The sequence below is a fragment of the Ambystoma mexicanum genome, chromosome 7p (genome assembly GCF_040938575.1).
Source record: "Ambystoma mexicanum isolate Mex_15411 chromosome 7p, UKY_AmexF1_1, whole genome shotgun sequence".
NCBI classification, from domain to species: Eukaryota; Metazoa; Chordata; class Amphibia; order Caudata; family Ambystomatidae; genus Ambystoma; species Ambystoma mexicanum.
This window is the reverse complement of record NC_090939.1, coordinates 140,751,684-140,779,265: the sequence shown is the minus strand read 5'-3', so window position 1 is coordinate 140,779,265 and position 27,582 is coordinate 140,751,684. Positions and strand designations below refer to the sequence as shown.

The 27,582-nt window shown below is 47.1% G+C and overlaps 1 protein-coding gene across 2 annotated transcripts in view; it reads right to left on the bottom strand.

The window, feature by feature from the left end:
• The window catches only part of LOC138525754 (galactosylgalactosylxylosylprotein 3-beta-glucuronosyltransferase 1-like), a 299,222-nt gene extending 274,626 nt beyond the window's left edge, over positions 1-24,596 (bottom strand). Inside the window, exons 1-2 of one of the 2 annotated variants that reach the window (XM_069635926.1) lie at positions 24,087-24,596; positions 22,982-23,060 (exon numbers count right to left, since the gene is read on the bottom strand). The gene's annotated coding sequence lies outside the window, so the exon portion shown is untranslated. The remainder of the gene's footprint in view (positions 1-22,981; positions 23,061-24,086) is intronic. The other variant, XM_069635925.1, reaches the window with a different exon arrangement.
• Positions 24,597-27,582: the final 2,986 nt, after the last annotated feature.

Genomic DNA, 27,582 nt, shown 5'->3' with positions numbered 1-27,582 from the left:
GTGTTCCAAGGTTTATAAAGGATCCGGGGCTACGCTAATGTCAGGACTCATGGCTGGCCAGCCTTTTGGTTGTAGCCCCTAAGCTTCTATCCGGGACTACAACCAAAAAGACCCGGGGCTACAACCTCTTGGTCGCCACCTTGCAACGCCTCTGCCTTTGCCCATGGGGGTTATTGCAAGCACTTGTGAAATAATCTTGGATTTTTGTTGGAAGACATTCCCACATAACCCCCAGCTTCTTCCTCAGAAACATTCCTCCTTTCATCTACAAATCAGATGTCGGTGATCAATGCGGTCCTCTAGGCACATCTGTACTAATGGAATGTCCTATATTTAGGGCAGATGGAACCCCCCGTAAAAAAACTGATCAAGGAAGTGCTTGAACCAATGCTTTTTACTATGGCATAAATCCTCCCAGTAGCATTCCACTCTTTAATGAAACCTTTTACCCGCTGGATTACTTCCACATGGTGGTCCAAGCCCTTGTGATCCCACACATCGATGGTGGGGATGCCCTCCTTGGTGGTCTTCGAGGAACGCTGCAGCCCGCCATCTTACAAGCGCCCGCAAATGCGACCATATGTCTCCTACACTGCACACGGATCAATGGATCAACCTCCCCACCAGGATCATATTCAGAACTACATGCATCACCTGGAAAGCAGTCTTGCACCAACATAATTGGCTGCTAAACTCCACACCTCTGGAGGCTCTCGCGCCTCATGGAGAAAAACCATCTGTCATGGATTTAGCCGCCACTTGAACGTCATATCAGCTGAATCTTGGATATGTGTCCCCAAGCGAAATAAAAACACCTGTGGTTTATTAAAGGTCTATGTGGGATGTATTTCTTCAGATTACTGTGTCATATTTAAAGGGAAAGAAAAGTGGGTATTCTGACAGGACGCGCGACCTGCATTGCGTCGGAAAATCCTTGTTCCGCGTGGAAGGAAAAAGTGACAGAAATAGGTTCTAAAAGAATGAGAGATGAGATCTGAATGGCTTGTTTCGAGCAAGGCATGGACAGTGGTGGGTAAGAGCGGATCTATTTTTCCTCATTCTTTTCCATTCTGTTCTTTTTCTCTTAATCCTTTTTTCCCCATGGACGCTGGTTAACGCTTTGTCAAAGTGATACGGTTGAAAAGTCATTGGATTTCGCTAATTTAATCAATTCTATGTATCTGTATGGCCAGCATTTGCCTCGCTGATATCTAGTCAATTCCCAGAAGCTGTTTCTGTATTCTGGACGCAGGCCAAGTACCACCTTATTATGCAACTGCCTCTATAGTAAAAGGGACCATTTATGTAGTCCACACTGTGGACATTATTGCCCCTTAGCACTCTATGCAGAGTGATGTGTGGCCACAGCGGGCAAGCAAACAACAAAATCTATCTGTGGGCTCACTGTTGATCAGTGGAGAACCTGTGCAACAGATTATTTTATGCAGGCTTTTAAAGCGGCACAGGCCCATGGGGCATAGGAGTGCAGGGTATCCTTTGACAAGGGCAGTTAAGACAATAACAAAATGTGACACTTTGCAAACATATATTGGTGTGACAAGCAGCATCAGCATTCGGAATGCATGAAAAAACCCTTCTACCTGAAATGTGAGAGTAGAATACGCAATGTTCTATCCCTAATACTCCAAGTAAAAGGGTGCGAGACTATACCACACTGATGATCCCTAAAGATGGGTGGGGGGGAACACATATTGGGTGGCTACTTTTTATTATCAATTATATAGGGTGCAGGGAATGAGGGAACTGAGGGGAAGGGAAGGGCATTCAGCCACGTGGTGTCACAAAGGACTGGAATGATATATATGCTATACTAAACTTGGGGGGGGGTGTGGGGTGTGAGTGTGTAATTTGGGGTGCGTGTGTGACAGCATGCAGTGGATTAGGAGGAATGCTGAGCTAGAAAGAGAACATCAGAAAACAAGTGGAAACAGGTTTTTTGTTCCAGTGATGGCAGCTTATAATAGAGTGGGATAAAGTGCTAGAGTTAGTGGCAGCATGGTTTCACACTGGCCAAGAGATGTGCTCGGGAAGCCCGGGAAGTGTGGAGGACCGAATTGTCAGGTTGCACTTTTGGCACCTGCTGCGAATCTCAGGTACATAACCTGGGAATGCCAAGCCAACTACCAGAAATGGCAGAGCCAAGGACATCCTGCGTAAAAAGGGCAATGCTAGGGAACCAAGAAGAAAGCTAGAGGCTGTTGAAGAATGAAGTAGAAACCACCCTACAGGACCCATATGCGCATGAGCTCTCCACGAGGATGAATGGACTAATGGGAGCCGTGGGGCGGATGAGTTAGTGTAATTCAACAGCAGTGCCAACTGGACTGGATTACCATAGGTTGAAAGCATGATGGAATCGAGTGTGCCACACACAAAGGATGCTTTAGGAGGCCCCAGAAGACCATCCAATAGTAAATATTTATTTGTATTTTTTAATTTATTTGCATTTATAAAGCGCCCTGGCAGCCCAGGGGCATCGAGGCGCTGTTACAAGAAAGTGGCTTAGTTAGATGGTACATATGTTGCTTACAGAGCGACTTAGTTACAAAGCCTTAGCAAAGTTAAGGTTACATGGGCAGCATGAAATATGAAAGCGCCACATGAGAGCGTGATGTTAAGGACTTGGTTACCGATAAGTACATCCATGGGTCTTTATATAATTTACATATCGCCCTCTAAAATATAGATTCGTAGTGTTTAGAAGGACTAAAACAGTTTATTATATTGGGGTAAAATATTGTTCTGCGGGCGAACAAGGTATAAGGTCTTTTGTGGTAATAATAATGTAGCATTTACATAGCGCTACGAACCCTAAGGCATCTGAGAGCTGCTTATTATCACCCACAGTGTGTGGTGCTCATTTATTAACTTCGGAAGGATGAAAGGCTGCACTTCGCCCTGCCGGAATTTGAACCTGCGTCAGCAGCATCTACACAGATGTCAAAGCAAGCGCTCTACTTGCTGTGCTATCGGACCGGCTAATGTGGAACACGGGCAGGCTATGCTCTTAAGAGGGGTGTGAATGTGATCCAGTAGTGACCCAAACAACACAGTAATATAGTCCAAAATGAAGGGAATATCCAATCAGGGTTCTATAAAAATATATTCTTTAATCAAACACACCATCTGCAATAGAACGATCTAGAAAACACTGTACAAAAAAAACACCTGTGGAAAGAACAGAGTAGATACAACAGAAGACTGTAGCAGTTTGAATACAGGGGTCAAAAAAAGGTGCAAAGGTGACACAACCCATTTCTAGGGCCCAAATGCACCAAAGCGGTGGTTATTGGTTGAAAGTAGGGCTGTACCGAACTTCGGCTTCGAGTCCCTATTCTGCCGAAGTTCGGCTGAAATACAGCTATCCGGCTTCGGCAGAATAGTTTCTGTTTAGGGACTCGAAGCCGAAGTCCACTTTCTATGATTAGCTGCCCTCTCCCTGTTTGGGAGATGACAGACAATCATAGAAAGTTTGACAGTGTTCAGGCTGCAGAAGCCAAACAAGCTGTTTGCCTATTGGCTTCTGCAGTCTGACCACAGAGGAACCAGCCTAACGTGTTGAAATAGGAAGCGAGGGAAGGGAACAGTTCTTCCCTTCCCTCGCTTCCTATGCCAACAGACGGGCGCCAGCAGATGCCAGCACCCGGACCCAGAGAAATCACCAGGTAAGTGACCCCCCCCCGCCATACCCCCTCATCACGGTGAGGCCGCGGGGGTGCCCTGCACCCCCGCGGTCTCACCGCAGTAATTGCATGTATGCTGGTCGGGCTACCGGTGCAAAGCCGGTGGCCCGACGTTTATTTTGCATTGGGGGGCCGCTCCTACAGGAGCGGCCCCTCCAGACTCATGAGGCCGCCGGGGCACTTTGCCGACCCCGGCGGCCTCGCTGTGAAATGTGCCCCCCCTCGCCCCTTGAGCACGGTGAGGCCGCGGGGCCACAGGGAACCCCCGCGGCCTCACCACAATAATGTTGTGTTTGTCGGGCCACCGGGCCAAAGCCGGTGGCCCGACATTTGTTTTGCATTGGGGGGCCGCTCCTGTAGGAGCGGCCCCCCCAGACTCATGAGGCCGCCGGGGCACTTTGCCGACCCCGGCGGCCTCGATTTCGAATGTGCCCCCATCCCCCTCACTGCAGTAATTGCAGGTATGCTGGTTGGGCCACCGGTGCAAAGCCGGTGGCCCGACGTTTATTTTGCATTGGGGGGCCGCTCCTACAGGAGTGGCCCCTCCAGACTCATGAGGCCGCCGGGGCACTTTGCCGACCCCGGCGGCCACGCTGTGAAATGTGCCCCCCTCGCCCCTTGAGCACGGTGAGGCCGCGGGGCCACAGGGAACCCCCGCGGCCTCACCGCAATAATGTTGTGTTTGTCGGGCCACCGGGCCAAAGCCGGTGGCCCGACGTTTATTTTGCATTGGGGGGCCGCTCCTACAGGAGCGGCCCCTCCAGACTCATGAGGCCGCCGGGGCACTTTGCCGACCCCGGCGGCCTCGCTGTGAAATGTGCCCCCCCTCGCCCCTTGAGCACGGTGAGGCCGCGGGGCCACAGGGAACCCCCGCGGCCTCACCACAATAATGTTGTGTTTGTCGGGCCACCGGGCCAAAGCCGGTGGCCCGACATTTGTTTTGCATTGGGGGGCCGCTCCTGTAGGAGCGGCCCCCCCAGACTCATGAGGCCGCCGGGGCACTTTGCCGACCCCGGCGGCCTCGATTTCGAATGTGCCCCCATCCCCCTCACTGCAGTAATTGCAGGTATGCTGGTTGGGCCACCGGTGCAAAGCCGGTGGCCCGACGTTTATTTTGCATTGGGGGGCCGCTCCTACAGGAGTGGCCCCTCCAGACTCATGAGGCCGCCGGGGCACTTTGCCGACCCCGGCGGCCACGCTGTGAAATGTGCCCCCCTCGCCCCTTGAGCACGGTGAGGCCGCGGGGCCACAGGGAACCCCCGCGGCCTCACCGCAATAATGTTGTGTTTGTCGGGCCACCGGGCCAAAGCCGGTGGCCCGACATTTGTTTTGCATTGGGGGGCCGCTCCTACAGGAGCGGCCCCCCCAGACTCATGAGGCCGCCGGGGCACTTTGCCGACCCCGGCGGCCTCGCTGTGAAATGTGCCCCCCCTCACCCCTTGAGCACGGTGAGGCCGCGGGGCCACAGGGAACCCCCGCGGCCTCACCGCAATAATGTTGTGTTTGTCGGGCCACCGGGCCAAAGCCGGTGCCCCGAGATTGTATTGCATAGGGGGGCCGCGGCCCCCCCAGAGTTATGAGGCCGCCGGGGCACTTTGCCAACCCCGGCGGCCTCCATTTCTAATGTGTCCCCCATGCTCCCCCCACCCCCACAGTTGTCCACCAATGTACTCCCATTGACCCCCACCCCTCAATTGTCACATGATCTCCCATGTTCCCGCCCACCCCCACTGTTGTCCTGCAATGTTCTGCCATTTACCCCAACCCCCACTGTTGTCCCGCAATGTTCTCCCATGTTCCCCCACCCCCACATTTGTCCCGCAATGCACTCCCATTTACCCCCACCCCTCAATTGTCCCATGATGATCTCCCATGTTCCCGCCCACCCCCACTGTTGTCCTGCAATGTTCTGCCATTTACCCCCACCCCCACTGTTGTCCCGCAATGTTCTCCCATGTTCCCCCACCCCCACATTTGTCCCGCAATGCACTCCCATTTACCCCCACCCCTCAATTGTCCCATGATGATCTCCCATGTTCCCGCCCACCCCCACTGTTGTCCTGCAATGTTCTGCCACTTACCCCCACCCCCACTGTTGTCCCGCAATGTTCTCCCATGTTCCCCCACCCCCACATTTGTCCCGCAATGCACTCCCATTTACCCCCACCCCTCAATTGTCCCATGATGATCTCCCATGTTCCCGCCCACCCCCACTGTTGTCCCGCAATGTTCTCCCATGTTCCCCCACCCCCTCCATTGTGCCATGATGTCCCTGCTGGAGCAGCCCCCAGGGTTGCTTTTAGCCTTGCCCTCCATAGAGTTCTGTGTCTGAAATATTTTGAGTGGATCTCAGTCCCACTGGCTGTGATGGGACTTCTGCGTCCCAAAGAGTCTCATAGTTTGTTCCTTTTAGGCCATAGTTTCTTGATCTTATGATCCAGTTGTCCTGGGCCATGTATTTGTTCTTGTAGACTTGTGACAAAATTTGAAGAGTAGAATAATTGTGCATTTTCTTAATCCCGCAACACTTGTCTAGCAGTAACATCATCCTTTTCTTTACTTTAGTTATACCACAGCCCAGAAAAGGCACAGCACGTACCAAGGAAGCTCACCCCTGAGACGGACTTACACCACCTTGATGCAGATGCCTGCTTAGTGCCCACAATCCTGGTGAGTACTATGGGGGTTTTACTATTCAGGGGAAGCTTGCGGTGGGAGGTTAACACTCATATGCCTGATTAAATGAAAGACTGCTATATTATGCTTGCTGCCGTCAATGGATGTACATAATGACACCAACTCCTGGCAATTTCAAGTGAGGTTTTTGTCGTTCATATTTTGGTTTTTTACATAGTTATTTTTGATAAAAGGTTTTTTCAAAAACTTTTTTAAAGGGAACCCTGATACCACTTCAGAGCCCAGAGCCATCATGCAGTACTGCCCTGCCAAAAAATTAAGTTTGACTTTTGCTTTACATTTCTTTGTCACCAGTACGAGCTTCTGATTTACCTAAAGGCCCACAAGCAACAGCTAGGAGACGTGCCCAGCAGAAACCCTATCCCTCAGAGCTGCAGAACCCCCTTCGTTGTCGGCATGAGTAGCACCAAGGAGAAAACCAGCCCTGTGTGGGATTACTTTACCATAAAAATGGACGATAACTCCAAGGCAGTGTGTTCTGTGTGCCTTGCAGTTTTGTCTCGTGGATCTGCAAACTCGAGACAGTGCAGCACATCAGCACTGACCAACCATCTGCGGTCCAAACATCACAATGAATATGTCCAATATGAAAGGAAAAAAGAGGCAGTTGTTGGGAGAATCAATAGCAATGTGTCTCCCGCAAAGTGCAAGAGGGCATTGTCACAGCTGTCCATTAAAGATTGTCTGGACAAAAAACAAGCATGGCCTCTGGACAGCCCTTCCGCACATGCAGTGCATCGCAGTATTGGCGAAATGATAGCGCTAGACTTGCAACCATTTTCTGTTGTTGAGGATGTCGGTTTTGTGCGTTTACTCCATAAATTGGAGCCTAGATACAAGGTTCCATCACGTAAATATTTTTCAACGCGCATCATCCCCGACCTGTATGAGAAAGTGAGCCAGTTTATTGCTTCAGAGGTTCAGAGGGCTGAGAAAATTGCATTTACTGTGGACATTTGGACATCTGATAACACTGTGAAATCTTTTATGAGCTTAACAGGGCATTGGCTGGCCAGCAACATGAAAAGTCATGGAGTTTTGTTGCAGTGCGAGGCTTTTGGTGGAAGCCATACTGGTGCCAAAATAGGATTAGCATTTCAAGAAATGCTGGAAAGGTGGCAAATTAGCCATTCCAAAGTGCACGTCATTCTTCGGGATAATGCCGCTAACATGTGCAAGGCCTTCAGAGAAGCAGACCTAGCTAGTGTGCGGTGTTTTGCTCACACCCTACAGCTTTGCATCCATGATGGCCTTTTTGTGCAAAGATCTGTGTCAGACATGATGGCACATGCAAGGAAACTTGTAGGCCACTTCAAACATTCTAGTTCGGCCACGTCCCGCCTGCACGCACTGCAAAAAGATCTAGGGCTGCCTGAATTGCAATTGATTCAAGATGTATCTACACGGTGGAACTCGTCCTTTTTGATGCTGGGGCGACTGGTGGGGCAGAGGCGGCCAGTAAGTTTGTACTGTGCGGAGGACGATAAAGTGTCAAATCGTTCTGCCTGCCAGTGGCTTTTGGCAGAAAATGTTTTATCTTTGTTGGCACCCTTTGCAGAGCTCACAAAGGAGATTTGCTCTCATGCATCAAGCATCTCCTTGGTTGTTCCTGCTGTGAAAGCTTTAAGGGCCTACCTGAGCTCTGGCGAGGTTAGGGACACTGGTGTGAAGCTAGTGAAAGCAGAGTTATTGAAGGCTGTAGAGGCAAGATTCAAAGACATTGAGGCTATATCTATCTACTGTGTGGCAACAGGCATCGATCCGCGGTTCAAATTAACATTTTTCAGCAATGATGTTGTGGCCAACAATGTGAAATGTTCTATGCACTCTACTGCCTTAGCCCTCTGCGAGCAGTCCTCCCCTCCTGAGGGGCAACCTGCAGACCCTGACCCACAAGAGGATGAGCCACCAACAAGAAGAGCGTTCCACCATGTGGCATATGGGCATTCTGGGACAGTGTTGTTGAGCAGTCCACGGCTGGTGTGAGTCAGTCCATAAGTTCCCTGGACACTGAGCTCACTGTCTTTTTGAGAGAGCCGCTGCTCCCTAAAACTGCAAACCCGCTGGAGTGGTGGGACATGAACAGTGTTCGGTTTCCAGGGTTGGCAAAAGTTGCGCGTGTGTACTTGGCACCTCCTCCTACCAGTGTGGACAGCGAGAGAGTGTTCAGTTCAGCTGGAGATATTTATTCCGAACACAGAAGCAGCCTCTTAGCTGAAAATGTTGAAAGCCTTGTTTTCCTAAAATACAACCTTCCCCTTACAGGTTACTCTTACTAAGAGTGAGGGCTTTTCCTGTAACTTTTGTATTTTTTCTTTGTCTTTTCTCATAAGCTTACAGAGATGTGTCCAATTAATAAATATGTACCCATGCAATAGAATGCCTCCTTAGTTTATTCATTGAAATGCTGATTTTTTATGCCCTAGAATATGTTTGCCTAAAAAAAAAACTATTCGGCTCACTATTCGGCTCCGGCCGAATAGTTGACAAACTATTCGGTATCCGGCCGAATACTAAATATGCTATTCGGTACAGCCCTAGTTGAAAGTACCTCTTTTAGGGTCTTTAGCAGGTCCACAGTGTCGAACCCTTTTTGGAGCAGTGATGTGAGCGGATCAAGCTCAGTTTGAGCGTGGTGGATCATGTGGGCACAAGAGGCAACGGGCATCGAGCAGGTTAAAATGTGGTTGCACTGTGTGGTTCAAAGGCGGGTTTTGGCGATGCAGGTCTGGGCACTCACCAGGATCTCTTTGAGGTTGAGTCGAGTCGAGTTGTAACAGAAGGCAAGGGTCGATTCAACGGGCGGCGGTGGTCAAAATGGCGATCATGTTGCTTCGATATGCGATTCAGCAAAGCAGCAGTTTGATTTGGCAAGTGACTCTCCAATGGTTTGAGTCGGGTCCTGCTGCCGAGCGGTTGATTTGAGCCTTGCAGGTGACAGACTCAGCGAGGACACAATGCAGTGTCTAGCGGCTCAAAGTATAAGCAATTGTTAGAAGGAGTGCCAGAAAGTAGCACCGGCGGGATCCCTCAGTGTCGAATTCGCTTGAAGGGCTGTCTGACCAGTTTTGAGGCAGCGGAACAGGGATCCTTCGCAGATATGGTCATTTAGGTGCTGTGAGACCCCATTCAGTGGCTCAGGGACCGGGTGAGTCCCTGAGACACTCCCAAAAGAGGCCCAGTGAATCCTTCTGAGGTGGTGTTCCAGAATGAATCAAAGAAGTGGTTAACATATGTTGTCCTCAAGAGTAGCGCTGACCTATGGAGTGCCTCAAGGTGCTACATCCGCCCCACCCTCTTTAGCTAACTGTGCGTGTTGGCTGATGCCATGAAGGGATTCAGCCTAGTTTTTTCAGCTTTTCTTGTAACTTCTGGGTTGCTGGGTCGAGCTATTTCCTGCACAACTGGGCTTATAAAATAGGTTTTGTATGGTGGAACAGTATGGAGTGTACATGATGGGGAACTTTTGCACTATTTTTGACTACTTTGCACAGCAGAGGTAACAAACATGTTTTTTACTACATAATGGATTCATGCAATGACGGAGGTGAGAAAAGGGAGTGTGTGAGGGATGGGGAGCCCAAGAAACGAGAGGAGGGAGGGGTGACACATGGTTGGGAAAGAGATACAGAAACCAGAGGAGGGAAGGGTGAGTGAGGGATGGGGTAGCCAAGAAACAAGAGAGGGGTGACAACAGGGTGGGTAAGAGATACAGAAGCCAGGGGAGGGAAGGGTAAGGGAGGGATGGGGAGCAAAAACAAAGAGGTGATGGCTGGAAGGTTTAGACTGCATCTTAACCACTGGCATTGCTCTGGGCAACGCTCCAGACCATCGTTCTTCACGTGCCAAGCCATTACAGAAGGGGAAAGACCATATGCAAATCAGGCTTGGTCCCACCCCAAAAGGGGCAGTCCAGCCAAACTGCTAGGTCACATCCCTTCTGCACGAGACCACAAGCATCCACAAACATGTTTCGGCCTTGTTGGGCCTCATCAGTGAGGAGTAGCTTGGGTCTCTAGGCCCAGCAGGCACGGGACTCACGTCTGGGCAAACCCGTCACACTTGGGGTGACAAAGCAAAAACAAAAGAGGGGTGACACAAGGGTGGGGAAGAGATACAGAAGGCAGGGGAGCGAAGGGTGGGTGAGGGCAGGGTCGGATTGGGGCAAGAAATAGGCCGGTCACCCAAAAACAATGGCCCACCCCACACCTCACGACCCTTGATCTCTGATGACATCACCGGAAGTGATGTCATTTGACCCCACCCCAAAGCGATGAAACACGACCTTTCAAGTGGCATCAAATAGCATTGTTCCTAAGTACACTAAATTACTGTGAATCCAAGCAGACGTCCAAGGCCAAATGATATGTTATTGTATAACACTTATATAGAACAAATATGCATACAATTTCACCCAACCTGTGCTGGTACTCATTTATCGACCTAAGAAGGGTAAAAGGATTTTTGAAAAAAAGAAGAAAAAAATGAAAACAAAAATAGCTTTTTTCTCAATTTTTTTTCTTCCAAATCGGCCCAGGCATGGCCAGAAACAGGCTCCCACTCTGCAGGGACGATTTCGGCCCGGCCGCGGGCCGAAAGGCTGAGGGGCCAATCCGACCCTGGGTGAGGGCTGGAAACACGGGAGCTTACTGTATGATACCCGCTTTTCTACTCTCCGTTCCACCTCTCCTTCAGGATTCTCAGTCACACCCGTTTTGGAAAACTAACAAGCTCATTTTGCATAATTCTGCAATTGCATGCAAGGGGCGACCAATGTAAGGGCCTGCACTCTGTGGGGGCCTCTCCCTTCAATTTCAACATTCCACGAGGTGGAGAGGAAAAGGAAAGAGTAAAAGGTAGGCAAAGTCACTTTTACCCTCATTTTTTCCACTCCTTCCCGTGGAAATGCTGCAGGTTGGGTTGGATTCCCTTGGAATCCGCCTGGTTTGGAAGAGGTGGGTGTCCGAGGAATCCATTTGTTTTATGCCAGCTAGAAAATCTCACGCAGGCGTAAAATGAAGTGCTCACAGGAGACGGAAGAGGTGAGGCCGGAGGAGACCTAATCTCTGCTCTGTGCCCTTCTCCCCCCTCCACGTTGTGCCAGTAGAAAAATGGGGCAGAGCGGGAACCGGCGAGGAGGAAGGACAGCATAGGAGGCAGCAATGAATGGTCAATGGGTCATAACGCACCTGCCTCCTCAGTAAACCTTTTCTTTCAACAGCTGGATGCTTCATGCACACCTGCCAGTGTTAGTATTGTTAAGATGAGAGGGGCCATGGGACCTTCAAACCCACATGGACGGCTTGGAGAAGATTCATTTTTGGAGGAACAAGTAAATGCGACACTTTCAGCAGTTGGCTTGGACCATGAACCCCAAAAAGTGAGCCCCAAAAGTGTGTTTGCAGCCCTGCCCATTTTAATCACATCACTAACAGGCTGCATACCGGTTTCAAAATAATGATACAATCAGGCGACAGGACTGGCGTGGTCGCCGGCATTGCACCACCAAGGCCCTAAAGTACCATAGGGGCAAAATAAGGTGCTAGATACCCACGGTCGGAGCCAGGGAGTCCTTCTTCATGGGGCTGCGTTGAGCCATGGCCATCAAATTAATACAAGGTGAAAAGAACCCCTTTGAGAGAACCCCTCTCTCACACGGTCAGGGGATGACCACAAATATTTATATATCAAGGAGACAGTTATGCAAATAATAAAATTTGTTGATCTTGTGCAAATTGTCTGATAAACCCAGCCTCTTAGAACCTCTAGTCTTGAAAAAATAGACCAAGTATGTGATATTTGTACACGGTATCAAAACATTATTTTTAATAAAGTTTTACATATTAATAAAAGAGTCATAAAAATGTTCTGTATGAGTGAGACCCAACATAACACAGCAAGATGTAAAAGCAGTACACATCACAAAATTCACATACATATAAACGCATAAAAATAGTAAAAAACAGTACAAAAACACATGAATGGCTTTAACACTTTTCCAAACACTGAGTACACTAACTCAGACAAAAACACAATCTCGGCATGTTTCAGTACTTTCTTGCATTAAATGCATGAACTTTCTTCAGGGGAAGAATTTTATATTTCATTAATCTCCACCATGCAATCCAGGGTCACAATTGAAAAATTCCGAAGATGTTCCTAAAAACAGGATAGATAGAAGAGGGGGAGGCTGCTACTACGCGCTCTCATCATATATCTACCCAAGTCAACATAGACTGTGAAACAGTTCAATAGCCTGACAACATATGCTTTTAAATCGCAATGTATCGGATGAGTGCCACAGGTTCCTATCAACCTGGCCTCATATATTGTAAAAACAAACTACATACCTCTTTGAGTAGTATTAATAGAGCTGGTGTCTCAATACACCATGGACTAGCTGCAGACTCCGAAATTCAAGTCTATATATCTTTAGTTATAGCTTCTAATTAGCTGTAGGTCCCGTTCAACACTGCAAAACACATAACAACAGCACCATCCTAAATTAGGGTTTCCATAGAAACACATTTCTTCACCCAAGTGCTACACACAACACTCCCTGTTTGTTTTCTTATATATACCGATATGTGGATCCCATATCTACAACGTGTATGCCTACATCCACCATTACTCCCTATAACTTAGTGCGAGCACCATCCAAGTGGGCACAAAAGCCTGTAAAATCGTACCTCAGATTCAACCAAATCGCTGTCAACCGAATATTTACCAGAGTGGTTCAGTGCCAGATACTATTTGCCGACCGGGTCACACCTCCAAAGTCAGGCACCCTTTAACGGGAATGCAAAAAGAAACACGAAAAATCCTGTGTTTGCAATCTACCTTCAATTAGGACGTACATTGAAAAGAACGCGTACAAAGCGATCACACGTGTAAACCATGACTAGTCCTAACATCAAGACGTGCCTTATTCTGTTTTTTTTTTACTCCTCTACCCGAACAGGAACACCCAATGCAGCTATTTCTCCACAGGGAATCGAGCCGCACTGTTACGCCTCTTATAAGCCTTGCGCCTAAATGCTCTGTGGCAACACGCTAGCATGGATATAGAAAGGGGACTTCCACCCGATTTCTATGCTAATAGCCATTACGCTAAAAAAACCATCGACAGCTCTCATAAATGGACACCACAACCACATTATGATTAAACCTCACACACCAAAAAGTAAGAATATATTATGCACATTTTTAGACACAATAATACATAGCAGGCGTTCAAGTGATGAACATGGATAAAGGACTTAATGTTCAGAGTCAACAATGTGAGTAACAGAGCTCCAAATAACAGAGTAAAAGGAAAGCAAGGAAATAAGAAAAATGGCCTCTACACTTAATACAGATACAAGCCCCAAACGGATTCTGGATTGTATGTTGGAGGTACATTGTATAATTACACATTCAAACAATGAATCCCTGCAATAGACACCAAATGTCCTATTTTAACCCTGTGTATGTTGCCAGTCTATTTCCTCATTTAAACCAATGACATGGCTTTGACATTTAAAAATCATTTTCTGTTCAAACAACAGAAAGTTGTGCATTTAATGCAAGAAAGAACTGAAACATGCCGGGATTGTGTTTTTGTCTGAGTTAGTGTACTCAGTGTTTGGAAAAGTGTTAAAGCCATTCATGTGTTTTTGTACTGTTTTTTACTATTTTTATGCGTTTATATGTATGTGAATTTTGTGAGGTGTACTGCTTTTACATCTTGCTGTGTTATGTAGGGTCTCACTCATAGAGAACATTTTTATGAGTCTTTTATTACTGTGTAAAACTTTATTAAAAAGAATTTTTTGATACCGTGTACACATCTCACGTACTTGGTCTATTTGTTCAAGACTAGAGGTACTAAGAGGCTGGGTTTATCAGACAATTTGCACAAGATCAACACATTTTATTATTTGAGCCATGCCCAGCAATGACTACGTTCGCACTTGACCCAGCTCAATGGAAGTGGACACAATAGTATTATTTCTAAGGCTAGGCGGGCCTCCTGTGTATTTTGGCCTCCTGTTCTAGGTATTGCACTCCTGTGGTGATGTGCTGCCAATCGGCCTTTGTAAGAATTGCACTCTTTCTTAGAAGTGCCTGCACTGTAAGTGTTTCACTAATGTACGTATCAGGGCTCCTTTGCGAGAAGCATGCTCCGACTGAGAAACACGTGTTCTCTCTTATTGTAAGAACTGGGGCTCTTCTAAAAAGTGTAGTTACTGTGGCATTGGAATAATAGTGCTCCTGCTGAGAAGTGCAGGCACTCTCCCATTGGAATAATAGTGCACCTGTTCAGAAGTGCAGGCGCTCTCCCATTGGAATAGTAGTGCTCCTGTTGAGAAGTGCAGGCGCTCTCCCATTGGAATAATAGTGCTCCTGTTGAGAAGTGCAGGCGCTCTCCCATTGGAATAATAGTGCTCCTGCTGAGAAGTGCAGGTACCCTCCCATTGGAATAATAGTGCTCCTGTTCAGAGGTGGAGCTATTGCCCCATTGGAATAATAGTGCTCCTGCTGAGAAGTGCAGGTGCTCTCCCATTGGAATAATAGTGCTCCTGTTCAGAAGTGCAGGCGCTCTCCCATTGGAAGAATAGTGCTCCTGTCAAGAAGTGGAGCTATTCCCCCATTGGAATAATAGTGCTCCTTTTGAGAAGTGCAGGTGCTCTCCCATTGGAATAATAGTACTCCTGTTCAGAAGTGCAGGTGCTCTCCCATTGGAATAATAGTGCTCCTGTTGAGAAGTGGAGCTATTCCCCGATTGGAATAATAGTGCTCCTTTTGAGAAGTGCAGGTGCTCTCCCATTGGAATAATAGTGCTCCTGTTCAGAAGTGCAGGCGCTCTCCCATTGGAATAATAGTGCTCCTGTTGAGAAGTGGAGCTATTCCCCCATTGGAATAATAGTGCTCCTTTTGAGAAGTGCAGGTGCTCTCCCATTGGAATAATAGTACTCCTGTTCAGAAGTGCAGGTGCTCTCCCATTGGAATAATAGTGCTCCTGTTGAGAAGTGGAGCTATTCCCCGATTGGAATAATAGTGCTCCTTTTGAGAAGTGCAGGTGCTCTCCCATTGGAGTAATAGTGCTCCTGTTCAGAAGTGCAGGCGCTCTCCCATTGGAATAATAGTGCTCCTGTTGAGAAGTGGAGCTATTCCACCATTGGAATAATAGTGCTCCTGCTGAGAAGTGCAGGTGGTCTCCCATTGGAATAATAGTGCTCCTGTTCAGAAGTGCAGGCGCTCTCCCATTGGAATAATAGTGCTCCTGTCGAGAAGTGGAGCTGTTCCCCCATTGGAATAATAGTGCTCCTTGGAGAAGTGCAGGTGCTCTCCCATTGGAATAATAGTGCTCCTGTTGAGAAGTGGAGCTATTCCCCCATTAGAATAATAGTGCTCCTTTTGAGAAGTGCAGGTGCTCTCCTATTGGAATAATAGTGCTCCTGTTCAGAAGTGCAGGTGCTCTCCCATTGGAATAATAGTGCTCCTGTTGAGAAGTGGAGCTATTCCCCCATTGGAATAATAGTACTCCTGTTCAGAAGTGCAGGCGCTCTCCCATTGGAATAATATTGCTCCTGTTGAGAAGTGCAGCTATTCCCCCATTGGAATAATAGTGTTCCTGTTGAGAAGTGCAGGCGCTCTCCCACTGGAATAATAGTGCTTCTGTTGAGAAGTGCAGCTATTGCCCCATTGGAATAATAGTGTTCCTGTTGATAAGTGCGGGCGCTCTCCCATTGGAATAATAGTGCTCCTGTTGAGAAGTGCAGCTATTGCCCCATTGGAATAATAGTGTTCCTGTTGAGAAGTGCAGGTGCTTTCCCACTGGAATAATAGTGCTTCTGTTGAGAAGTGGAGCTATTCCCCATTGGAATAATAGTGCTCCCGTTGAGAAGTGCAGCTATTGCCCCATTAGAATAATTGTGCTCCTGTTGAGAAGTGCAGGCACTCTCCCATTGGAATAATAGTGCTCCTGTGGAGAAGTGCAGGTATTCCACCATTGGAATAATAGTTCTCCTGCTGAGAAGTTCAGGTGCTCTCCCAATGGAAGAACTGGTGCTCTGTTTAAAAATCAAGGTACTCTCCCATTGGAATAATAGTGCTCCTGTTGAGATGTGGTGGTGCTGTCTCATTGCAATAATAGTGCTCCTGTTGAGAAGAGCAGGTGCCCTCCCATTGGAAGAACTGGGCTCTGTTGAAAAATGCAGGTACTCTCCAATTGGAAGAATAGTTCTCCTGTTGAGACGTGCAGATGCTCTCCCATTGGAATAATAGTGCTCCTGTTGAGAAGTGCAGGTGCTCTCCCATTGCAATAATAGTGCTCCTGTTGAGAAGTGCAGGTGCTCTCCCATTGGAAGAACTGGGCTCTGTTGAAAAATGCAGGTACTCTCCCACTGGAACAATAGTGCTCCTGTTGAGAAGTGCAGGTGCTCTCCCATTGAAACACTTGTTTATAGGTACATTATAAATGTCATATCATATTGAATCATATTGGAAGAACTGAGGCTCTGTTGAAAAGTGCAGGTTCTCTCCCGTTGGAAGAGTTGTGCTCCTTTTGAGAAGTGCAGGTGCTCTCTCGTTGGAAAAATAGTGCTCCTGTGTAGGCGCTCGCCCATTGGAAGAACTGGGGCTCTGTTGAAAACTGCAGGCACTCTCCCATTGGATGAGCTGGACTTCTGTTGAAAAGTGCAGGTACTCTCCCATTGGAAGAGCTGCGCTCCTGTTGAGCAGTAGGTGTACCCTTCATTTCAAATAAATGAAATTTGAGTATTAAGAGCTTATAAATACAAGATCTGTGCTAATGCTTACTTCCTTAGAGGATTCAGCGAAACGTTCCTGTAATAAGCTCAGTGGGTCCAGTGCTTTTGAAAGACCAAAGAAATATCGAGGCTTAGTACCACAAAATGAAATACGCCAATCACGGGTCGAAAGATACAAGTATCTTTATTTCTGTACAAAATTCAAAGCAAAACAGATAGCTATTTGGCTCCCAACACCTTGCAGTGTGTACCAGGAGACATAGTGAGGGGTGAGAGTGCTGGACATCTTAATGTGGGCTCTTTTATACATTTTCCAATCATTGTCCAGCCCCTCTCCAAACAATAATTTACATGCTAGGGTTCGTGCCCAGTTCATATGACAAACATGACAATATTGTTTAACAGTTTTAACAAGTTTGCTTGCCCATGAAGATTCAATGGCAGCATTGTGTCTCCGACTCATAGTAAGCCTAGTTTCAAGAGAGAACACAATATATTACAACCAAAGCACACGGTTTGAGTTTACTCTACATTGTTCCATTGTTTAGATGAAGATGAGGCTTGTGAGCGCAGACAACACTTACATTGCAGTTCATACGAGTTACAAGGTTTCTTTGCACAGAACAAACAGTCTGGTCTCGGTCAGCCTAAATGTTGACACAACTCAAAGGTCGTTCAGCTCCACTGTAGTTGAAAACACAGTCCACCATTTTAGGACGCAAAGCAAGAGTTATAATCAAAATGGCGGATGATTCTTAAAATGGCAGCGAAGTAGATCAGAAATCTGAGCATATCAAACACGGTTTTCTGTGCAACGCGAATGGGCTTAGGCCAATATTCATATCAAGGCGGTATTATACAAATCCAGTTTAACACTTGCTGCTGAGATGTGGTGGTTATCCATCAGGGCAGAGGTTCAAATCCTGCCATGGTTGACACCATCTTTCATTTTTGCAAAGGTTGATCGAATAAGTTCCAACTGCGATTGTGCTATAATAACTATACAGAAGCATGCAGGCGAAAGCGCTGTATGGATAATAGATTGTTATTGTTAAAGTTATGACAACATCAAGATATAGGTCAATCCTTTCATGATTCCCTCCCCACCTGAAGTGGATTATTCATTCAGACATTCATGACCTGCAGATTTAGATATAAAATGAGATATATATAACACCAAGAATGTTATGGTGGGTTTAAAAAGGTTTGCAAATGTCTGTCTTGGGTTGATTAAGCTATGTGTAAAGTTGCACTGCCCTCTTAGACAAAGACAATTTCCTGGAGAAAAAGGGTTTGCATTTGAGCTAATTTGCATACCCACAATGCTTTGCTGTTGTGGCTCAGATCTGGAGGTGAACTTCCAGCAATGGCTACTAGGTGGCGTTGTGGAATGTGTGACTTGGCTCAAATGGACTCTCCTACTTATATATAATGTTGGGTCAGAGAAGATACATTCTGCTTTTTAGGTTATTAAAAGAGAGCTCATATGTCCCTTTCTGACCGTTTCAGGCCGCTTTCATAAATAGCACACCTATAGAATAGTGAACATCACAGCGCGTTTCAGAAAGCATACATTGATGCAGCAGTGTGTGCACTATGCCCCATTTCTAGGCGCTATGGTGATAGGTTTTTATATTATTAGTCAATTTATTGGTGCTAGATTCAGCGACCTCAGAAGTGGGAAAGTGCTACATTGAGGGACTAAAACCTTTTTTTCTCCAGGCTTGAACACAGACGCCTGGAGCAAGCCTTTACTCACCGAGCTATATAAAAGACCCTGCTTGGTTGCCTACCATTCTTACTGCCCTTCCGCGCCCTTGTAGGCTTCTTGGAACTGCTTTCCCTCACTATCCACCCCTTTGGCACATTTAGCAACTGTGATTTTGGCTCCTGAACATTGCCATGGAGAGGCCAGGTGAAAGAAGGGGTCTAACGCTCTGACACGAGCATTCTACAGGCCTCTCCAATGCCAGCACGATTGCTAGAGAGCCTGCTCCTGGGACAGGAGGCGGTTATAGGGTTTGTACACAAACACCCCAACACAGGTTGCACACTACCACAAGCCAAGTCAGTAAACAAGTGTTCACAGCCTCGTTTGTAACATCATATTTTTTATACAGCGCTTCATGCCAAATTCCTTCCACTTCTAAGTGCTCTGATAATAGCTGTTATTATTCAATGTAATGGTACTCAATGTATCTATCTAGAAAGGCTGAAGGGCTGAGTCAGCCCAGCCCTGATTCAGCCATGATTCAGCCATACAAGTGCCCTGTTGTAAATTTATGTGTGGAGAAACTACATGTATTTTGCACGATTGATTACCTAATCTGTCCTGTCCTGAGGAAGACGACTGTCAAGCCTTCTCTCTCTTGCGAGGTCAAGAGACAGACGGCTTAGACACTGTCAAGTAGTCGTCGAAACTACCTGTGTTCGATACCAGTACAGCCCATGAGACTGTTGGTAGCTGTACTAGGTACTGGTCGTTGACTCCTATGGTCAGATTGGAGACAAGTTTTGCATCCGGTTTGGTATACACTGATGCATCTCCATTTGTCTTTGTATAATACAATTGATTTGTTATTTGGGGACAACCTATTTATCCTACAGGGAACATTGATTGTCTTGACCTGTTGGGATGGTGCCCGCCATATACATATATATGATTTTTTGTTTATTTTTCTTTACTTATTTTCCCTCTTTATATTTTTACTTTTTTCTCTCTTCTTTGCCTTACTCTGGTTATGTAATTTGACTTTCAATATAGATTGGGCATTAATTAGAGATTCAAGCTGTCCTCTGATGCAATATGTTTTTGAATTATCTTATGCACAGTGTGTCCATTTTTACACTTTAGGACGTCTACTTAACCTATATGCATTTTAATTGGATATGCGTAATATTGATTGTGTGTTTTTATGCTGTTTTTATTGTGATTTTTGTATTATGTGTAATAGAATTGTATATGTGTCTATTAAAGATTAATTGAAAAATATTTGTATTCGCCTTGACCTGGTCTATCCACCCATCCAGCGCCTATTCAATGAGCAATTCATTCGGTTGATTGATTCAATGGTTTGATTCACGTGAACCCTCCTCTCTTTCTTGTGCCTATTGTTCTGTATTTCCCCTGGGTTCACGTTGTCGGGACGCCTATCCTAGATTATATGATTCAGCCATACAGCATGTAGGCTGTCCTCATGTTAGAGGCGGGTGCATAACACATGAGCTATCCAGCCCAACAGGCAATGTATCAGAGGCGCTCGCACCAACAGCCAGCTCTGCCCAATGGGCCGGCACTCAACGGATCCCAGTTCCGGTATCAGATGCCTAGCTGGATCTCGGGATCTGGCTTGCCTGTGCCTCAGCCCTGGAAATAACCCACAAAGCAAACCAATGCACTTGCCGCGCTACGGTACAGAGCGGAGGGGTGGAGCCGCACAAAGCACATTGGCGCCATGAGCGATCTTCTGGCTCTGCCCCCTATGTATGTCACAGCAAGAGTCATGCTCCCTGAGGCGTCTTTGACCCTCGGCGAACCTGAGGTCTTGCTGTGCAAGCACACTGTACAGAGCAAAATCAATTTGGAAAAAACAATGACCTGTAATGTAATATGCTCCATGCGAGTGCACTGTGCACACAGAGCACATTAAAGGTGATCACTGCCTTTTCCAAATGCATTCTGGCCTTTTTAGGCTAACTTGGGATGTCACAATACATTTTGCCTAACATATTTCCAAGTTGATAAGAGATGGCTTGAAAGGTACAGAAACCATATTTGCACCCGGGGAAGGGTGCTCGGCCAATCAGGTGGCTGGAACAGCGGGCGAGAATACACAATCCCTGCCTGCTGTCCTAGCCACCAGAGGCCCTTCCCCAGGAGGTGTTTTTTTCCTTCAGTGCGAGGAGGTAACACGGAGCCTCTCCACCAGAATAGTCTCATTAGAACGTGTAAAGAAGTCAGATGCCCCGACACATGTAAGTTTGCCCCTGCCCCACAGTCTCTGAAGTTAGCGCCTCTCCCAACATGTAATGGGTTAACCTTCACCACTGCCCTCTCCCAATATGAAATGGGTTAACCTTCACCGCTGCCCTCAAAATGTAAGCTTAGGTGCACCCCTGCTACCTTCTGTATTCGATTTTTCTGAATTAACTATGCACGTTACACAAGAGTAGCTGGCTTAAAATAATGACAGAGAGGTGAGCCAGCCTTGTCCGGCTGAAACTTTATCACTGAAAGGAGGGCGACAACCTTCTCTAGATCATGAAGGAGACACAATAGGAGTGTGTATTTCTCCTAACAAGGCTACTAACCAACCCCAAAAACTACTAAAAGCCTCACCGCTCTTCACACACCTCTTACACTCTAACCAAACACAAGCACATCTCTTAAAATCGCAGAAACCCGCACGCACTTCACCAAACCGCAACAACAAACACCACAACAAACCCGACACAACAGCACACGACCGACTCAGAACCAAATACCACACCAATATGCTTTGTGAACAGTGTTAACTGAACTGAAGCTGCCAACAGTACTTCACAGCTCCCTTGCTCTTCTCCAAACTTGCCCCCTACTAACACACCTAACCTACCCCACCTTATTGTTTCAGAACCGCCACAGCGCCAGGCGACCATTCCAGTGGTGATATTGCACGGTACAAATATCCATTAGCATATGACTAGAAGTGGGTTGGACTCAGCCAGGGCTCCATTCCAGCAAGGCCCCAAAACTGTCCTCTTTGCGGGTGTGCTGCAGGGCTCCAGCCGGATGTCACTGCCTAAACGTCATTGAAAAAGCTGATGGGATGTAATACTTCTCTTCCACAGTAGATGTCGCTATCACACGTGTTTAGAAGCACGCCATACTTATCATACACTGGAGTTTGATTATTTGCTTTGCATTACTCAGAAGGGGAAATGTAATATACAGAATACATTGTTTGATATTATCAAATGGACGTCTTGGGGTACGATGCAATAAAACTAATAGCCTCTATCGGATTAATTCATAAAATTAAATATGACATACGAGCCATGGATTTCCTTCCAAAGAACAGAGGGATTGGAAACTTCATTGAAATATTTTGATTTTAATTCGTTTTTCTGTTGGAATATTTTTATTTCAGTCAGATTTTTGACTGATGATTATAAATGTAACACACCTGTTAAAATAGACTGTAATCTCCTTCATGAAGTGTGAGAACTGTACGCAGTGTTTTGGCTACTTCTAGAGGTTTTGTTTAAGTTTATTTTCTAATGGCGATTCTTAGGCTGCTCTTCCAAGGCCCCGCCCCCAAATATTGTTTAACAACTCGTTGCGGCCTCTGCCCTCAATTGCGTGTATATACACTCGTCTTTATAATGAGCAGCCAAGCTAAGCCGCAAAGGCTCGCCATTTACCACTTCCCAAAGTCAGGACAGAAGGGGGGGGGGGGTGGGATGAGGTGGGCGGCGGGCGAAAACGAAACGAATGCTCCTCATTTGGCTGATTCAGGACCTATCCTCCGAACACCCCCCCTGACCCCCCTCCCTTCAAGCGGGTCCTTGCTGTAGAAGGCTGATAACCCAACGCGCCATCCATCTCTGTCCCACCCTGGCACCGGGCCAGCCGCTCCGCACATGCTCTCCCCACCCCCACCCCCATTCACACCCCCGGCACGTGCATTCTGAATGGGGTTTGAGTTGGGTACTTCTGGAGCGTAAACCACATCGCCTCGAGGCGCTTTACTTCATAAATGAGTCTTATTCTTCTCCACTGTGTTGGGAACATCTCCCACCTGCCGTATAAGTAGATAAAAACATGGTCCACTCGACCCGACTTACCCTACTCTGTAATAAGCAATACTTCACAACGTGTCCTGCTATATAATAAACATGAGCAGATTAGCAACGGCCCACTCCCCTGTAAAAAAAAAAAAAAAAACTTCGTTTATTTATTTTTTACATGTATACGTCGCACTGGCAGCCCGAAGGCTGCCCTAAAACCATTACCCAACGTATGCTGAGACATCCTGCAAAATAGAATCCACTTTACCCGACTTTCACTTTCAGATATGTGCATAGGGCACCCCGCGCTGCACTAGAATAGACAGCCGACACCTCACAATTCCCTGTAATCCTCTTCACCTGCCGTAAAACACACCAGACACCTTACAATTCAAAGCAATAAGCAACAATGCAGGATAGCTGCCTTCCACAGCACAGTAACGAGCAGCACTGCATCCTTTCGCCCCTCCATCACAGACTCCTACACTGAAACGAGACCCCCGGCCCTCGGCTGCTGCCACCTATTTCTCCCCACTGCCCACAACCACATCTCTCCACCCTGGCAGTGCATCCCGCCTCGCAGCAGCCAGCTGGCCCGCCCAGCTGCTTCCCTTGCCTTGCAGCCACCATCCCCTGCCCCCTTCGACCCTCACTATGCACCATCACGGCACCTGGCAGCTACACTTCACCACGCCCGCACCCGGCTGCACTGCGCGCCTTCTGTTTGCTGCCTCGAGGCGCTCGGGACGGGAGTGCGTCGAAGGTGGCACGGCGCTGAACTGAAAAAAAGTGAGTGTATTCCCATGTCCCCTTCCGATATCCCCTGGGCAGTGCAACCAAATGTGTCCCACCCACGCCGCCCCCCGCCCCCCCACTACCATCAGAGTCTCACGCTGCCACTGTGGACCCTTACATAGACTCTTCACACGTGAGGGGGTTTGCCCTGATCTGCGATACGACACCCTCTGAGCTTGGTGAATCTGACGGCAGAGACCCCCCCCGCGCCCCACCCTTTCACCTGAGCACTTCTGGAAGCCCCCAGCCCAGCCCGATTCACCTCCCGCCGCGCCACACACACGCGCACGAGGTCTCCCCGGCTGGAGAGTGATGTGCCGCAGGGTGCGTGTGCCGCCCGCCACCCGCCCTGCACCAGCATCCTTACCTGAGACCGGGGGCCAGCGCTCCTTCCACCCCCTCTGCCAGGTGACGGGCTCCCATGGTGCTGCTGGCAGCGTGCGGTGGGTTATCCCCAGGCTCCCGGCCAGCCCCCTGGTGCCCCGGGGATGCGATGCGGAGGAGCGAGATGCCGCAGCTTATTAGTGGGCTCGGGCCGGAGGAGGCTGCAGCAATTAGGCGCGCTCCTCCCGGAGCCGTGGCGGCAGAGCTGCAGGGGAGACCCGTGTGCTGAGCAGCGGGGGGCGCACACCTATATATCCGCCGCGAGCTGCACGCCAAGACCGAGGCGCCCCTCCTTAAAAGGGATCCCATGGAGGAGGGGGCGGGAACACAGAGCCCCACAGGGAAAACTTCATGCTATGAAAATCAGTTCACTCCTCCAGCCCTTGCCTGGGAAGGCGCTAGGGGATGGGCAGGAAGCGAATAAGACTCATTTATGAAGTAAAGCGCCTCGAGGCGATGAGGTTTGAGGTTTACCCTCCAGAAGTACCCAATTCAAACCCCATTCACAATGCACGTGCTGGGGTGGGGGTGGGGAGAGCATGTGCAGAGCGGCTGCCCAGTGGCCAGTGTTGGACAGAGATGGATGGCGCGTTGGGTTATCAGCGTTCTGCAGCAAGGAAGGACCCTCTTGCAGGGGGGCTTGGGGGGGCTGTTCGGAGGATAGGTCACGAATCAGTGAAATGATGAGCATTCATTACTCTCTCGCCTGCCGCCCCCCATGGACGTCATTTAGGGGTAGCCAGGGGTCACAACTGCGACCCCCAAGGTCTCCCTTGGTACCCCAAAAACATTTGTACATTTTTTTTTTAACTTTTTTTTATTTTTAATCTAGTCTCATGGGCTGTGACCAGCAGCATGTGGTTCTTTGTTGCTGGAGTGGCTGGTTTTCTGACAGCCATAGCCAGTATGATAGCTCAGTGGGTTGAGCTCTGGCTGCTGCAATGTGTGTGTTAACTGCAGGTTGCAGGTTCGACTCCCAGCAAGGTCAACTCAGCCTTTCATCCTGCTGAGGTTGATAAATGAGTACCAACACAGGCTGGGTGATATTGTATGTATTTGTGTTGTATATGTAGCGCTTAAGTGTAAGTGCTGTATAATAACACATCATTATCGTTTGGCCTTGGACGTCTGCTTGCATTCACAGTGATTTGGTAATATGGGCCTATGCCTAACGATACATATGGTGATCCATTCTTCTATGAAATGTACATCACATTCGTGGACAAGGAGTATAACGGTCCCTATTTTTAAGAAAGGAAAAACAGATGATCCAGGAAATTACCGGCCCATAGCCCTGCTTGACACCATCGGGAAGCTGTTTGCAGGTGATCTACAGAAAAACGTATCATAATGGGCGGATAAGAATCAAATCATCGACCCTCGCCAGACGGGCTTCACAAAACGAACAGGAACGGAACTAAACCTGTTTATTCTCTCTCTATTGAAATTGAACTCCATCAAAGCTAGCGAGAAATTACATCTGGCCTTCATTGATCTAAGGTAGGCCTTTGATGGAGCGCGCAGGCCCAAATTATGGGCAAAACGAAAGACCTGGAAGTGTCCGGACGACATATTACTGCCAATAATGGCCTTACATGTAAATACATCCACGAACATCAGGATAAACAGCAAGGGATTACTGTTATCTGATATCCCCACCAAAAAAGGGGTTAAGCAAGGTTGCCCATTAGCGGCCACCCTCTTCATGCTTTACACCGCTGACCTCCCAGGCGCCTTAAGACACATAAGACTTTTTCTGCCGAAAGTAAACAACGCAGGGATTCCAATGATTTGTTATGCCGACGACATCGTTCCTATAGACCAGACTCAAATCGGTCTACACCATCTGTGGAACCGCATGCAAGCTTACATGGGGAAGAACAACTTAGATATTAACATCGGTAAGTCCAAAATTCTAACCATTGGAGTCCTAGAAAAAATGAAAGAAATCTCAGACCTAGGAATCAGATTTAACCACTCAATTGCGGAAACAAACTGGGAACAAGACCTACTCTTGAAAGCAAAAAGGCTACGGTTCGCAAATATCAAACCTGAACGGGAGATTCGGAAAAAATTCTCAATGTCGCCTGTGAGAGCCTTCTATGTGCAAAAAGTGATACCAATTTTGATACATGGAGGAGAAGCAGGACTGAACGTATCTTGGAAAGTATGGGCAAAACTTTGGAAGGCAATACTGAAACTCCCGAGATGTACCCCAATAGCTGCTCTAAGAGCTGAGTTAGGGCTTCAGTCCCTTTACTAAGTAATAAAATGGAAATCAATAGCTCTTTTAAGGAAACATATATTGCCAGAGCCAGCGATAGGTTTATGAAACTGCTAGTAATGCATGAGCACGGACAAAGTGCTGTCTTGCTGAACAGCTGGAAAGATAAGTGGACGCAAGAACTATGCGATTTGTTTTATTTATTTATTTTTTTAAAATGTATTTGTATTAGTTGAATTGAATCAACCTTTCAAATATAAAAAAACCGAAAAGTATATACATAACAATACAAAATCATATACATATTATTTACATTTACATAATAATTACATTTCATTCCACGAAGATCACAAAAGAAAAGAATCCAGAATAGGATTAGTATGTTCTCATTTGATCTCATAGGATCAACAAATGATTGATGGGCATTTTCTTTCCATTTGAGGTTTCATACTATCATAAAATGACATTTTTTTGCTATTTAAAAACGTGGTGCATTTTGAAAGAGAATTTGTCAAACACCTGAGTAACCCTGTTTTGTTCATTAGCAATAGGTTTCGTTTTTTGTAGCCTCCAGATCTAAACATGTTAAAACATTAACAGTTGCAATTTGTAAAGGTAAATAACAGGCGCCCACAATGAGTGACCAACATAAACCCTGATCAGTAAGGCATAAGTATTTACAGTGCCTTGTATAATGTATTTCACGCAATGGCCGTAGAGTACAGCATTCCGTGATGATATGTACTAATGTTTCACGGGTGTCTTTCAACAGGCAAAAACGGCAGAAGTTGTCATTTGTAGCTAATTGTTTCTGCTTGGCTTGCACATCCCTGGTGTTCAACAAATTGAAGCGTAATCTTAGGATGCCAATACGCAGTTTGAGTGCGTGGCATTGGACCAAATAAGAGGGTAAAGTTCGTAATTTTTTATGTGGAAACCAGGTCTCCTCCATATTATGCTACGAAAGACATAGGGTTCTGGTGGTTATCCAGTAAAGCTCAAACAGTTTTAATTTTGCTTTGTCAGGATTCTGTATTAATAGATCTAGAAACACATCTGCCGAATTTAGGATAAGAAAGACCTTTGTGAGCCATTGTTTAATGAATGCATGATGTAAGTGATATTCAATCAACACTACAGCCAAGTCAATGCCTAGTCTGGGATGCTGAGGAAAACCCTTATTAATGTATTTTTATGTCTAGTTCAGTACTCTGGATGACCACCCTTGTATAACACCCCCCTCTTAGAATCCCCC